This window comes from Castor canadensis, chromosome 4 (genome assembly GCF_047511655.1).
Source record: "Castor canadensis chromosome 4, mCasCan1.hap1v2, whole genome shotgun sequence".
Lineage (NCBI taxonomy): Eukaryota > Metazoa > Chordata > Mammalia > Rodentia > Castoridae > Castor > Castor canadensis.
In genome coordinates, this window is record NC_133389.1 from 138,916,398 (window position 1) to 138,930,770 (window position 14,373).

A 14,373-nucleotide genomic window follows, 5' to 3' on the forward strand; every position below is an offset into this window, starting at 1 on the left:
AAATTTTCTGCAATTCAGTAATTAATGAGTTGATATTTTAGTTTTTAATTACATTTCACCAAGAGAAAATCTAATTTCCCAATACTTACATGCACAATTGTCTCCAGACTCAAATCACATTTTCTCTTGGATGATATTCAACATCGTCTTGAAGAATTTCTTAATTCCAGAGGTCATGACCTTAAATATTGATTGATTTAAAATAATTTAATATTATGCTAGTGGCCAAAATTTTATCCCTGAAAAGTTGAAAACTTCAAAGTAAACATCACTACTAAAATTGTATTTTATTAAGCTAATAGAAATAATTAAATCTCTTTTGCTTACAATATATTTAAGTTACTACATAATAACATATTCATTGGATAAATCAATATAAATTATATTCATATATTGAATCATTGAATGATTCAATATAAATTATAGATATATAATAACACACCACCTAGAAATGTACATATTTTCAATGAATTAATGATTTTAAAAGAGTGATTATGCTGTTTCACACCAAACATTATTGGATTTTAGCATTCACACTTTTCTTTTGTTCATAGGACTGCTAAAATGTTTTCCTTGCACATATATAATTCAAGAGATTATACTTATATTTACTAATATCTATGTTGATATAATTCTGCAATTATTCTAGGTTATACTTCCTTTAAAAACAATTTTTGTTTTCTAATTTTCTCAGTGGAGCTTTAATTATCATCTAGTATTAGCAAAAAGGCAGAAGAAAGGAGGATTTTTTGTTTATATTTTTGTTTTATGCATGCATCTTTATTAAAAAGAGATGAAGGTAGTTATAGATATAATATCACTTCTAAAACTAGCCTTACATCAAAGATGACTTATTGAAATTTTGTGCTAAAGAATGAAAAATTAAAGTGATTTAAAATTTGTCATTGAATTCCACTATTAGATGCATGTTGTTTTTTGGAACTAAAGAATAATATGGTACACTGAAGACTTGTGATCATTAAGCGATTTTGACTTTGTCATGGTGCTCTAGCAATCTCTGACTGAGAGTCTACTTTCACACAAGTTGTATTTCTCACCCAATACAATTTGATGGAATGGCAAGTTGTCCATCTTTGTAAGATTAACATAAAAATGTCTTTTCAGATTCCACATACAAAATCATTTACATCTTTATACACAGATATGTTTTATTTTAACCTGATTATTTTGAACAGTACCACATTTTTATGACTGTTCCTTTTGTAAAACTGTATCTTTCATCCTTAAATATGGAAAGATAATTTACTTTTGTGTTTACTGTCTTAAACAGTAAAAACAAAAAATCTTTTGAAAATCACTATTTGGTAAAAGGAAAAAAATTTACATGATGTGAAAGGAAACCGGAGAATAGTGCAAATCACTTTTTAGTGCTTAGCATAGGACTTAAAATAAAGTGAATGTTCAAGAAAATTTGCCTAAGAAATGAGTGCTTACAATTGTTGATTACCATAGATTTAAGGTTTCTTTCTTTGTAGTGGACTAATTTCTTCATTTGCTACTCTTTATAAAGATACTCACTTATAATTTTATCAATTAATTCTTTAATAAGCTGTAGATTGTCTATTAGTATACATAGAAGCAGATAATTGACTGTTTTACCTCTAAGTATAAACAGATGGCAATGTAGCAGTTCTCACATATCCCCAATTGCCAAATTTTATATTTAGAGTCTAAATTGTATTCCATTGGTAATATACACTTTATAAAATGAAGGACAGGATGGTAAAACAGGTCCTTTCCAAAGAATGGTATCAGTGGGAGTAGGGTAGGGATAAAGAAAGGATGGAGGAAGGCAAATATGGTATATGAATTTTGTTTTCATGTATGAAAATAGAACAATAGAAATGGTTCTAAGAAAGGGAGTAGAAGTAATGAGGAAGAAGTAATGAGTAGAGAGTGCGAATGTAATTATGATACATTCTAATCACATATATAAATGTCACAATGTATCCCCCCTCTACAACTATTATATTCTAATTTTAAAATAATTTAAATTGATTTCAGAAATATCAGAAAAGTCACAAAAATATTCCAAATTAGTTCATTATAGAATACTTTTATTCCAGTTATATTTGTTTTAATATTTGGTTATAATATTTTACAAATATTAGAACAATTTTCATTTATCTGAGATGGTTAGGACATGGGGCAATACAGCTAAAATTTTCACTTTTATAAATTTAAAATAGAACAAGAATATGACAAAAGTCTTCTGAGTTAAACTATAGTTTAATTTCCCTTTGTGTATCTTTAATCATTCATTGAAATGTACTAATATTATTAGTTTTCTATATCCTTTTCCCTTATTGATAGGGTTTTTCAAAGCCAGAAACCATATCTCATTTATTTCTTCATTCTTTGTAACTGTCAAGTTAATAAACATTTACTGCATAAATGGGTAAATGAATGAATGAAATGAACCAGTAAATTGTTTTAGGATAGTAAAGTCAAAATCAAGAGCTCTGATCTTGCCAGGCACTAGTGGCTCACTTCTGTAATACTAGCTACTCAGGAGACAAGAGACCAAGAGGATCATGGTTTGAAGCCAGCCAAGAGAAACAGTTCGGGATACCCTATTTGAAAAATACCCAGCACACACACAGAAAAAAAAAGGGTTGGTGGAGTGGCTTGAGTGGTAGAGTGCCTGCCTAGCAAGTGTGAGGCCCTGAGTTCTAAATCCCTATACCACCAAAATTTAATAAATGAATAAAATAAACAAATAAATAAACTTTGATCATAACTATTATTGTTTCTTATTTTATAAAGTTTTAGATAGCGTTTGAATCTATTGACAATGACATTGGGGAGGGAGTCCTTCTATCAGCATTGCTGATTCTACAAAATAAAATTATGAAAACTATTTAGTTTAGATTGGTTGTTTGCATGTTGAATAAGTAGTAGTTTACTGTATTAAATTTGGAATGCATAAGAGGTCTACGGCCATACCACTCTGAATGCACCCCATCTCGTTTGGAATGCATAAGAGTTAAGACAAATTTAAAACACTGATAGTTCATATTTAAGACATTGCTAGCTCATGTTTTTCTGCATAAAAGTAGATATATAAACATGGAAATAAGAATGTAAGTAAGCATTCTTTTGGAAATATGATAGGTTTTACAATACAATGCTTTGATGATTTACACGAGTCAGGGTTAAGTTATCTTTAATATGTACATGGGCTCAAAGAAATTGAAAGGAAAAGTCCTTCAAAATTCATGTTTGGAAATTTCCCAAACCCAACATATTTGAAAAACTTTTTACCCAGCACTGCTGTTATTTTTGTTGCTTGTCTATTAGATTTCAAATTCAGAGTTCCACAAAGGCTCTTAGTGAAATATGTGACCACTAAGTCATTCTGGCACTGATAATTGATGACAACTTTTCTCAATTCACAAAATATTTATCAATGCATAGTTCCTCTTGTAGCTTTCCTTCTTATTCCTTAATGATCTGGAAAAAGTACCAGCAGGCCTTTTTCTGTACTGTCTACTGCACTGCTAATCAGTGGAGCAGGTCTATAGCCCCTGAGTTTAACAAGGATATAGCATCAAGTTAGGTTGTTAGTCCTCTAAACACATAGTGGACCCCTGTTTTCCCATGAAATTAGGAATGTCCAGTTTATTATATTATACAGTTCATTAGTTTTGTCTTCTCTACAAAGGACCTATCAAAGTTTCTCTGCCAGCAGACACATGAGATGAGCAGGCGTTACCAAGGAATGACCCTTTCACAAAGGTTCTTTGGGTGGGTGATGGATGGCTCATGACTGGGTATGTGGATAATGCCATTGGGGATATAGCTGAAAGTTGACTTAGACTGAGTTTCATATTGGTAGATGTAATGGCAAGATGGTTCTCAGGAAAAGTGTGTTTAACCGTGTTCCTTGTTTCGTCTCATTGGTTCTTTGCATGCTTCCTCTCATTGGCTCATTCTGCAAGTGTTTTCTCTTCTACATTTATTTAGCTTATTCCACATTTATCTTTGCAAAAATACATTTCATATTGACTGACTAAAGCTATAAGTAAATCATTTTCAGTCACTTTCAGATCTAAATTATTTACTGACAACCGCAGGTTACCTTGTGAAATATAGTATTCTTACTCAATTTTGGAAAGAGACCGAATAAATAATGAATGGAGCTCAAGTTAAGTGTTTAAGTCTGTTAGAATTTCCTAACCTTTTTTTTTGAAAAATGTTTTTCAGAGTTGAGAAAGCTCCAATTTATACTCTTAAGAGAAATTGTGATTATCATGGTACTCGTAGTAATCGTTAACTTTTTGTCTTTCTAGCTGCAAGATCATGGATCTTATGAATATTGCTTTATTTTCCCTTCTCAAAATTAAAAAAAAGTGAAAGGTTTAGGTTCTACTGCTAGAAATGAGATCATTTTCTTTAATATACAAATAGAATAAAAATATATCCATATTTCCAGACATTATGCCTACTTTTCCCCAGATGGTCAACATTAGAAATTTTTAAATAATGACTTCATCACAGAAAGAACTTTGAAAAATGAAGAATGTCTTAAAAATGCAAATAAGGTTTGAAATACAGCTACTGAGGGTTGAAGATAGAACTCAGTGGTAGAATATTTGATGCCTCACAAGTACAAAACACTAAGTTCAAAGCCCAGTAATACACACACGCACATAAGAAAGAAGGTATTTGAAATATATTCTCTACTGACTCAAAACTTTATGTAATTTACCATTCTGATTTCATTTCTTAAAACTACCATAGATTTACCTTACACGATAATTTTTCATGCCTTTACATTTTAAGTTCATAATTTTTAAGAGGAAAATCTTACTGGCTTACTACAGTAAAACAGCACGGTTTCTTTTTCTACATAAAAACTATAAATTGGTATGACATAGTTTGTCAGAACACAAATGGTGTGCATGCATGCCAGTACCTTGAAAACCTGATTTTTATTTTCTAAAATTTTTATTTTTCATATGTATACCTTACATGAATTTATTTTTCTTCATAACAATTCTTACTTATTAGGTGAGCCACCAAACCCTAATATTAAAAATGTATGTTTACTCCAAGATCATGGCAATAAATAATTTCCACATTCCACTCCTTCATTTCTGAAATAGTTTGGATCTTTAAAGGCCCCAAGACAGATTCTTTTTTCCATTTATTTATCCAGTCATTACACTGTTGGCCAACAAAAGCATTTCCCATACTTATTTAGTTTTGTTGTATGTATCCTGAACTTTTGGGTAAAGATGAGCTAAAGTGTGCCAGGCACCAGTGGCTTATACCTGTAATCCTAGCTTCTTGGGAGACTGAGGTTAGGAGGATGACATTTTGAGGCCAGCCAGGGAAATTGTTCTTGAGATCCCATCTTCAAAAATAACCATAGCAAAATGAACTGGAGGTGTGGTTCAAGTGTAGAATGCCTGCTTTGCAAGCATGAAACACTGAGTTCAAACCCCAGTCCCACAAAAAAGAACAGGGAAAAAAGAAAAAGATGATCTATGTACTATCAAATACATGCCTTCCCTTTCTTAGGGCATATTAAACAAACTATTTTTCTTCTGAATTAACACAATTCCAATATTTCACACATGTACAGCAAATGGAGCTCCTGTCTCTCATTCCACAGAATCTATTTTAGATGATATCATTGAAAAAAATGTCAAAGTATAAATTCTGGTTACCTTTCATTTTCTCTTCATTGTCTTCAGTACAAGTCTAGAATTATTTTACTAGAATTATTTTACACAAGTTAGCAACCGTCTTTACTTTCCTTAGAGTCTCTGAAAAATGACAGTTAAAAGCTTTAAAACCCCGAAATATCAAGAGGCTTCTCTTTTAAAATATCTGTTACTGACATAATAAATACAAACTATACCTCTTTTCTCTGGTGTCATTTGGGAACTGCATTATTTTTTAGTCTTAACTAATATCCCTCAAAGTGTGATTTCATGGGTCATGGTACATCAGAATTACAATTAGAACTCCCTGAAAACAGTAGATTGGTCAGGCTCCACCATAGATTCCCTGAGTCAGAATCTTTGGGAGAAAACTTGGGAATCTGTATTTTTACTAAGTATCCAAGAAAATTCTTGGCATGTCAAATTTGGAGCAAAAGAACATCAATATATCATCCTCACTGGGTCATGCCAAAACCTGGGCACACTTCTGATTCTCTGTCTCTAGGTACTGATGAGACTATTTTAATCCATCAAGGTATAAATCAAGCAAAATACTCTGCACTGTTCCCAGGGTGATTGCTGTTCACATTATCCAAATATCTACTTGAAGACATAGGTTATAATTTTATGGTTACCTCTTTGTGTGTTCGGTTGTGTCATAACATTGGGAGCACAGTGTGAACAGAGCGGTAGCAGATTTTCTCTGTGGCTTCAAACTCTGGTAGAGTGACAGCATAAACAAGACATTTGAGTGTGGATTACTTATGCAATGAATTAAATGAAATTGTTGAACCTGATGTTTTCAGATATTCTTAACTCACCCATCAGATTTAAATTCTTCTGAGTCATTAAAAGACAATAACAAAGAAAACATTGCCTGGATTCCACTAAAAGAAATTCTGATTTAGTTCTTCTTGACTGGAGCTCAGGGACAAGCATTATTTTTCTAGTTTCCTTCGTGTTTCAGTATATAGCTCAGGTTGAGCTGCAGATAGAGTCCTATTTTGGTAGGCAGAATAGTGGGTGCTCAAAGATTTCTGTGCCCTCTTCCCCAGATTTTGTGATTAAGGTTATAGACCTTAAAATGCTGATGTCAGAATATTAGTTAATTGTTATTGAACATGGTCACAGAGATCATTCCTAACATTTTGCTTTTATTTTGTTTTTGATTTTTTGAGATAGGGTCTCATTGTGTAGCCCAGGCTGACCTTGAACTCAGTATCCTCTTGCATCAGTCTTCCAAATGCTGGTATTGCAGATGTGTGCCACCATACCTGACTCATTCATGATATTCTAATGAGGAATTATTTAACCAACCTCTAAAAGAGAAAGTCAGTCCTGGGCCTCAGTCATTAATGTACTTGAGCAAGTTACGTATCTTCCCAGGTGTCTCACTTGTAAAAAGTGAAACCCAGACAAAATTAACTAAAGACTGGGTAGGAGTTCAAATTTTATGTATAAAGAAAAAATGGTTTGTGTATAAGAACAATTTTTGTTTAAGTCACCTAACCCTGTAATATTCTTGGAACAAAATATCTCCAGACACTGTTTTTTTCTGACTCAGGATGACTTTCCCTATTTCCATTAAACAAAAGGAGTCTGAATTTGAATCTAAGACTGAAAACTGGACCATTTACCTGGATAATTTTTATTGTTGTTGTTGTTAAATGGGAATTCCAAGAAGAGATATTTACTTCTACCTCATTGAATACTGTCTATTTTTAGAACTATTCTGACTTTTGAGCCCATTTGGGGAACTAATTCTCTCTTCTACATTGTAGAAAGTCCAAATAAGAAAAGTAGACATACATACTTCTCCATCATGTCCCTTGCCAGACTTCTCAGAGGGGAATCTGATCAGCTCATTTAACCCAAGTTAAACTCATTGGCATCATAATTAGAGTAACACTCATGCTCTTGGGATGGGATTCTAACAATTTCTGAATTTTGGCTACATTGGTTTTTATCATATTTGCATTTAGACAGAAAATAAGCAGCTAAAAACTTTAAAAGTACAGAGTAACACAAATTACTGTGGTTACCTTAAGAAATGATTCAACAATGCATAAATTCCACAGGTTATCAGTGAAATAATAAAAAATTGTTGCACTTTATTCATCAAAATTCTATATGTAACATATACAAAGGCATAATTAAAAGCCGATTTTTAAAAAGTTAATGAAATCCCTCACAAATACCCCCAAAACTATTTTTGAAGAGATGTGTGAATTTAATTATAAATATTATGGTCCACATGCTAAAAACCATACCTTATTAATGTTACTCTATTAATTAATGATAGCTTTTTTCAGTAAGATATTGAAATTAGCATAATAGAGGGACTATTATGATACCCATCACAAGTAGAGGCCCTACTAAATTCATCTCAGTGCCAGGCATAGTGATACATGCCTATAATCCCAGCTATTTGGAAGTTGGAAGCAAGAGGATATGGGTTCAAGCCAACCAGGGCAAAGTTAGCCTAAACACAAAAAGACTGGGAGTGTGGCCAGTGGTAGAGCACTTGAGCTAGAGGCCCTGAGTTCAATCCCCTGTACCACAAAAAAAAAAAAAAAAAAAATCTAACTCAGCCAGCTACTAGCAAGTTGGATGACTTCTGTATAGCTTTCCCATCTATCAAATACTTCCTAAACCCCTAAGCTATCATGAAAATAAAATGAGATAATATGGATGCACTTCTTAGAACTTAGTAAATGTCAGCTATTATTGTTATTATTTCACATTAAGATTTGTAGAAATATAAGTAAGCTTATACACTTTTTAATTTCTTTGTTGTAATTTCAGTAGCATTTTAGAAGGAAAATTAAAACTGTATCTCAAGGATGTGGTCATTTGCATCTTGAGATTTTATCTTCTGCTGAAATAATATGTTTGATTTTACTGTCATTTGAATAGTTACAAAGCCATCAGAAACAGATGTTAAGTGTATTCCTAGGTATGTCAATCTATTTAACATAGATACACATTTCCTAATACTGAGCCTATATAAACTGAAGCTCTAGAAATTTTTTTGTACACATAGTAACCAAATAGTGACATCTTAGAGAATGTAGTTCATTAGTCCAATTTAACACAAGGTATGAAACTCTAAGACTTGGCTTTAATTTAAATAGCCTATGATATCCTTTGCTAATACCATCCTGGAACAATAACAAAAAGAGCCACAGTGACTGTATGCTGACTTCTTATCTAATGAACATTCCAGGTTGAATACATGAATAACTATTAAAGAGAGATAAGTTGTAATTAAGCTTGGGATTTCATTTTGCACTCTGAAGTACTTACTCATGGGAATAATTTTCCCATTGTGGGCATAATTAGCTATTTCCTGGTGATTTTGGTCACTCTCTTTTTATTTGAAAAAGGCAAGTAGCCAAATATCAGCCCAATTAGAGAAAGGTGGGAGGGAGTCTGAAAAAAAAAAATGCTTTGTACTTGATGGAACACTCTCCCTGCAGGAGGTCTAATATGGAAAGAATTAATTCTCAAAAAGCACAGAAACCAAACACAGCAGACTGAAAGCTTTACACATGCTTTCCTCCCACAAAATCAGGAATAAAATTCTATGAGAAAACATATTTTCTTCCACCAACAGTAAAACTAGAAAAATATATCATTGCTATTTTTTCATATTTTTTAAAACTAAGACATTAAAATTATACATATTGCCTGAAACATTTATTATTTCTTTCCTTGTTTTTTATTTATTTATTTTGAGACAGAGTCTTGCTATATTGCCCAGTTTGGCCTTGAATTTGTGATCCCCCTGCCTCTGTCTTCAAAGTATTGTGGTGTGTACCACAATACGCAGCTCTTTTATCCTTTCTTTATGGTGAAAATTTTCAAAATCCTCCCGTATAAACATGTATATATGTACATATGTATGTATATATGTATGTGGATATGTATATAAATATGTATTTATACAAATGCTATTATATATACAATCTTTTCTTTATGATGAAAACGTTCAAAATCCTTCCATATATATGTACATGTATATACCTAAATACGTAGGATATAAATATGTATATATATATATATATATATATACACAGTACATCATCATAACTTATAATCCCTCTCCTATGTAATAGAACAGCAGAACCTTTTATTCCTTTCTAACTACAGTTCAGTACTCATTAACCAGTCTTACTTTGTCCTTCCCTTCCTCCTATTCTTCCCAGTTTGGTAACCATCATTCTATGAGGTTAACATTTTTAGGTTCAACATATGAATGAGATGGAATATTTATCTTCCTCTGGCTGGAGTAAGTAAGTTCACTTAGCATTTGATCTCTTGAGAAAGTATATAATTTTCCTGGAATCTTAACTTAAAATTTATAGTAGTCACTGACAAAAGCTATGGTGATCTTCTTACATGGAACTTTGCAATCTCTTTCAAATTAAAATTTATATGGCAACTACTAGCACATTTAACATTTAGAAGTCATGCGATTTCTGTCAATTCTGTCTTTGGAATCCCTCTCTCCCAGAGAAATACACTGTATTTCTATAAAGGATTAATTCCTTCTGCTCCAAATGATACTGCTCTCCTGGCCAGACTAGCACAATCCTCTGATTTAGGTTGGCTTTGCTGTGAACAGGTAGTCCAACCTCAGCATTTTCCTTGGATCATCAGTGCTATCAAGGAAGATTTCTTTCTGCGGGGATTGCAAAGCAGGGAGAGCATGATGATGAGGTTATTTCATGCATCCTTCTTATCACATAGAGAAGAACTGTTCAAAAATGAAGCCAAGCAGAGATAATCAGCTTAGTGTTGAGGATTGGTATGGCACCTATGACATTATAACAGTGCTTGAATATGGCTGTTTTTGAAATTAGCTACAATTCTGGAAATCTTCATTAATATGACCATTAAGTTACATTTTATGCCTTAACTTGGTTTAATTTGAATTTTTTTGTAAGCAAGACATTGATAGCATGTTCAGCAATGCTGTTGTAGTGGAACAATTGCTAAGAGTGGAATAAGACGACTTCACTTTGCATTCTATGATCTGATAGCCTGAATTTCAAAACAGTGTTTAAGGGATTCAAAGTAAGTAGGGAAATGTCTTGGCTGAGGAGATTTCTAGAAACAAAGGACCAGAAATATGAAGATATGGACAGAGGAATGAGCAATGCTGAGTCCCTGAAGGCAAAGGTATTGCCTGTGAGGAATTAATGAATGGAAGCCAGGATGTGTGACTTCAGGCACTTACTAGAAGTGCAGTGATTTTGCGCATACCAAACACAGTTTATTTTTAATTATTGACTCCCGTGACTAAGTCTGGGTTGTAATTTAAAAATAGATTTTCCAGCGCAAAAGAAGCTGCACAGGAAGGAGCTCCTTGCTGAATTAAGCTGTGCTTAAGTGAGAACTGCCGCTTAGGAACAACACGTTCCCTGTGAAAAAGATGGCAAATCCATTCCAGTGAGCCTACCGTTTCTGGAGTGCTATTATCAACTCAATTGTATGTTTTTTCCTGTTGCACAAACATGTTCCCAAAAGACTTTTAAAATAGCTTTCTTTCCTGCTAAATTGTTGTGTCAAGCACTTTTTCTGATTCTCAGCCTTAACTGGACCAGGATGTGTTAAAGAAAAAAAAAAGAGCCCTGTCACGCTTGACAGCATTTCATCGGCCTTAACAACAGTGGAACATTTTCCTAACCTGACCGCCTCTTCCTCCCTCACTGAATCTTCATCAGTGCATTTCATTAAAATGCAAAACATCCTGAAGAAAGTAAATAAAGCAACATCTTTTCCAAAAGTCACCACGTTAAATCAAGGCATAATTGGTAGTGAAAAACTGGTTCATAAAAGTAGAGTCTTTCCCAACTAAGAAAAAAATCATGACAGAAAATAAAACTACACCTGTAGTGCTAGCTAATTGGGAGGCTGAGGAAGGAGAATCAATCTTGTGAGCACAAGACTTAGAAACCAGACTAGGCAACACAGGTAGATCAGTTTCAAAAAAAAAAAAAAAAAATCATATAAAATGCTTCCCTAATAAGGCAGTCCCTTCCCTTCCTTTCCCTCTGTCTATTACTCAGGTCATTCACATCTCTCCTTGAAATGTCTTGTGACTGACGTTCTACCTCCTTCTGTTTCACATGGGGCTCACTGGTATGGCTTCTAATTCAACTCAATTCTGTAATTAAAATTGCTTTTAATAATTATTTTGCTAGATTCCTCTAGAGGTAGTTATATAAGAAACCATCAGCGTATACAAATAGGCAGTACAGAGGAATCTATACTTTAATATAAGGACACATGAGACTTTAGGCACAGTATTCATTCTTTGAAAGTAGCTTTGTGATGCTACTGAAGAAACTAAAACTTGAACTGGTTTTGGACTTTTAATTTCTTCACTAACATAATAATAGGGTTTGAAAAGATGACCCAGGCTTGTCCTAAAATTGTGCGGCTTCATGATAGAGCTGTGCTTTGAATCCTCAGGAAATATTCACCATTTCATTTATTTATCGCATGATGAACATGCAAAATCTTTATGTAGATAAATATATGCTGATGTTCCTCAGAGTTCCTCCCTAATCCTTATATTCAAAATTCAAATAAAGATGATTGGGGACTTCTAAAGCTCTCTTGCAAGTTATGTGACTTATATATCCACTTTGCCTTTCAATGTGTAATTCAATTTCACATTTCAATTAACACACTTTTCTGCAGGTGGAACTGAAAGAGATATCACTGAACATTAGAATCTATGAGTATTCAACAGGCAAATATCAAGGATCTACTAAGTAACATGTAGGCAATAATAAGTCACCATGCATTTCTTCAAAGTTTCCTAAATTAATATTGTATATGTTATTTTAAAATAGCAATATGGAGCTGTGAAACAGCTGGGCTTAATACCTAATTGGTGGAATGTCTTGTCAGAACTTGACAATAGACCACCCTACCCCCACCAGGGGGAAAAACAAACAAAAACTTTGACTTGCATGAAATTTCATCATCTCAAATGAATTTTTATTTTAAGAATGACTCAATTTCTCATTCAGTAATATTGCATATTTTGTGATGCTGCTCTCACTATTTTATGAAAATTATTTTAAGGAATTATGAATGCAACAGAATATAATCAATTCACATTTAAACTTAAATTTTCTATAAAAATGATTCATCTAAGAAAATTTGGGGATAACTGATTCTGCAAGTTGTGGGTTAGCAGTTAAAGGAAGAGGTAAATTTTTGAAAATGGAAATATCAGGAACCTAATCTTTTTTAAATTTTATTTTGTCTATGGTTTAAATCATTTCTTATAATGATGTGATTGATACTGAAAAGATCAGTAAGTGAAAAAAGATGTCATCTGTTCACATTTGTAAGGTATATTTTGTGTTTGTATATGAATGAGAGAAAGACAAGAAACACTATAACTGGAAGACAGTAGACAGCATTCCCAGTTTATTTCCTGTCAGGAAGTACTGAAGGAATCAACACTAGTAAATACACAAATTGGCTACTTCACTGGAAAATTCTTAGATATCTGAAAAGAAGAATTTTGAGAAAAAACAGACCCATTTTGTGCAAAAATGTTAATAAAGCTTTTCGAAGGGTCTAATAACTGTCTTCTCAGGTTCAACTTTGGCCCCATCAGCCTCACAAAACCTTGTCTGATCTCCTTATGTATTGTTTCCCTCCTGCACAGAAGGGCTAAATGTGTGCTCCTTATGAACCCTCTACCAGGGACACTAAGTCATTACGCTAGGCAGGCCTAGTCTTTGTTGTGGTGGTGGGTTTTGTTTGTTTGATTTTTTTATTTTATCATTTTTACATTTACTTACATGTGTATACATTATTTACACCCCCCAGCCCCTGCCCCACTTCCAGGCAGAACCTATTTCACCCTCTTGCTTTGTGCTCCAATTTTGTTGAAGAGAAAACATAAGAGATAACAAGAAAGACAGCATTTTTGCTAGTTTGGGCTAAAGATAGTTATACAGAGATTCCTAGCATTGCTTCCATGCACATGTGTATTACAACCCACATTGGTTCATCTCTACCAGACCTCTTCACTACTTCTTGGTCCTCTTCCCATGGAGGCCTCTGCCAGTTTAAGTTTACTATACTGGCTCCTCTACAGCGAGCACATCAACTGCATTCGAGTTGTAGGTTTCCTTCCCTTTCCCTATTCCTCCCATGCACATTCTCCCCTTAGTGTGTGACCCATGTCCAATAATATTACTGCATTTGTTTTGGTTCTATAATCTGCATATGATGGAGAACATGCGATTTTTGCCTTCTGAGCTTGACTAACTTCACTTGAGATGATGTTCTCCAGTTCCATCCATTTATTTGCAAGTAACAAAATTTCATTTTTCTTTGTGGCTGAATATAATGTGTATAAATACCACATTTTCTTAATCAATTCATTGGTAGTGGGGCATCTAGGCTGTCTCCATAGCTTTGTTATTGTGCATAGTAGTATTCATAATAAACATGGTGTGAGCAGGTGCCTTTGCAGTAACCTGACTCACATTCCTTTGGTGTGGTATTGATGGATCATATGTTTGTTTGATTTTTGTTTTGCTTTGTTTTGTAATCTTTTGAGGACAATTTTGCTCATCACTTTACTAGTTATTAGGTTCCCCACAACTATCTCTAAGTATATAGTATTTATATGAATAAATAG

General features: G+C 33.3%; 1 protein-coding gene across 8 annotated transcripts in view; it reads right to left on the minus strand.

Moving 5' to 3' along the window:
- The window catches only part of Calcrl (calcitonin receptor like receptor), a 108,362-nt gene that overhangs the window by 44,380 nt on the left and 49,609 nt on the right, over positions 1–14,373 (minus strand). For 6 of the 8 annotated variants that reach the window (XM_020182748.2, XM_020182747.2, XM_020182746.2 and 3 more), the window contains one exon: positions 90–180. The gene's annotated coding sequence lies outside the window, so the exon portion shown is untranslated. Of the gene's footprint in view, positions 1–89; positions 181–6,328; positions 6,412–14,373 lie in introns of all 8 variants that reach the window. The other 2 variants (XM_074071244.1, XM_074071242.1) reach the window with 1 other exon arrangement.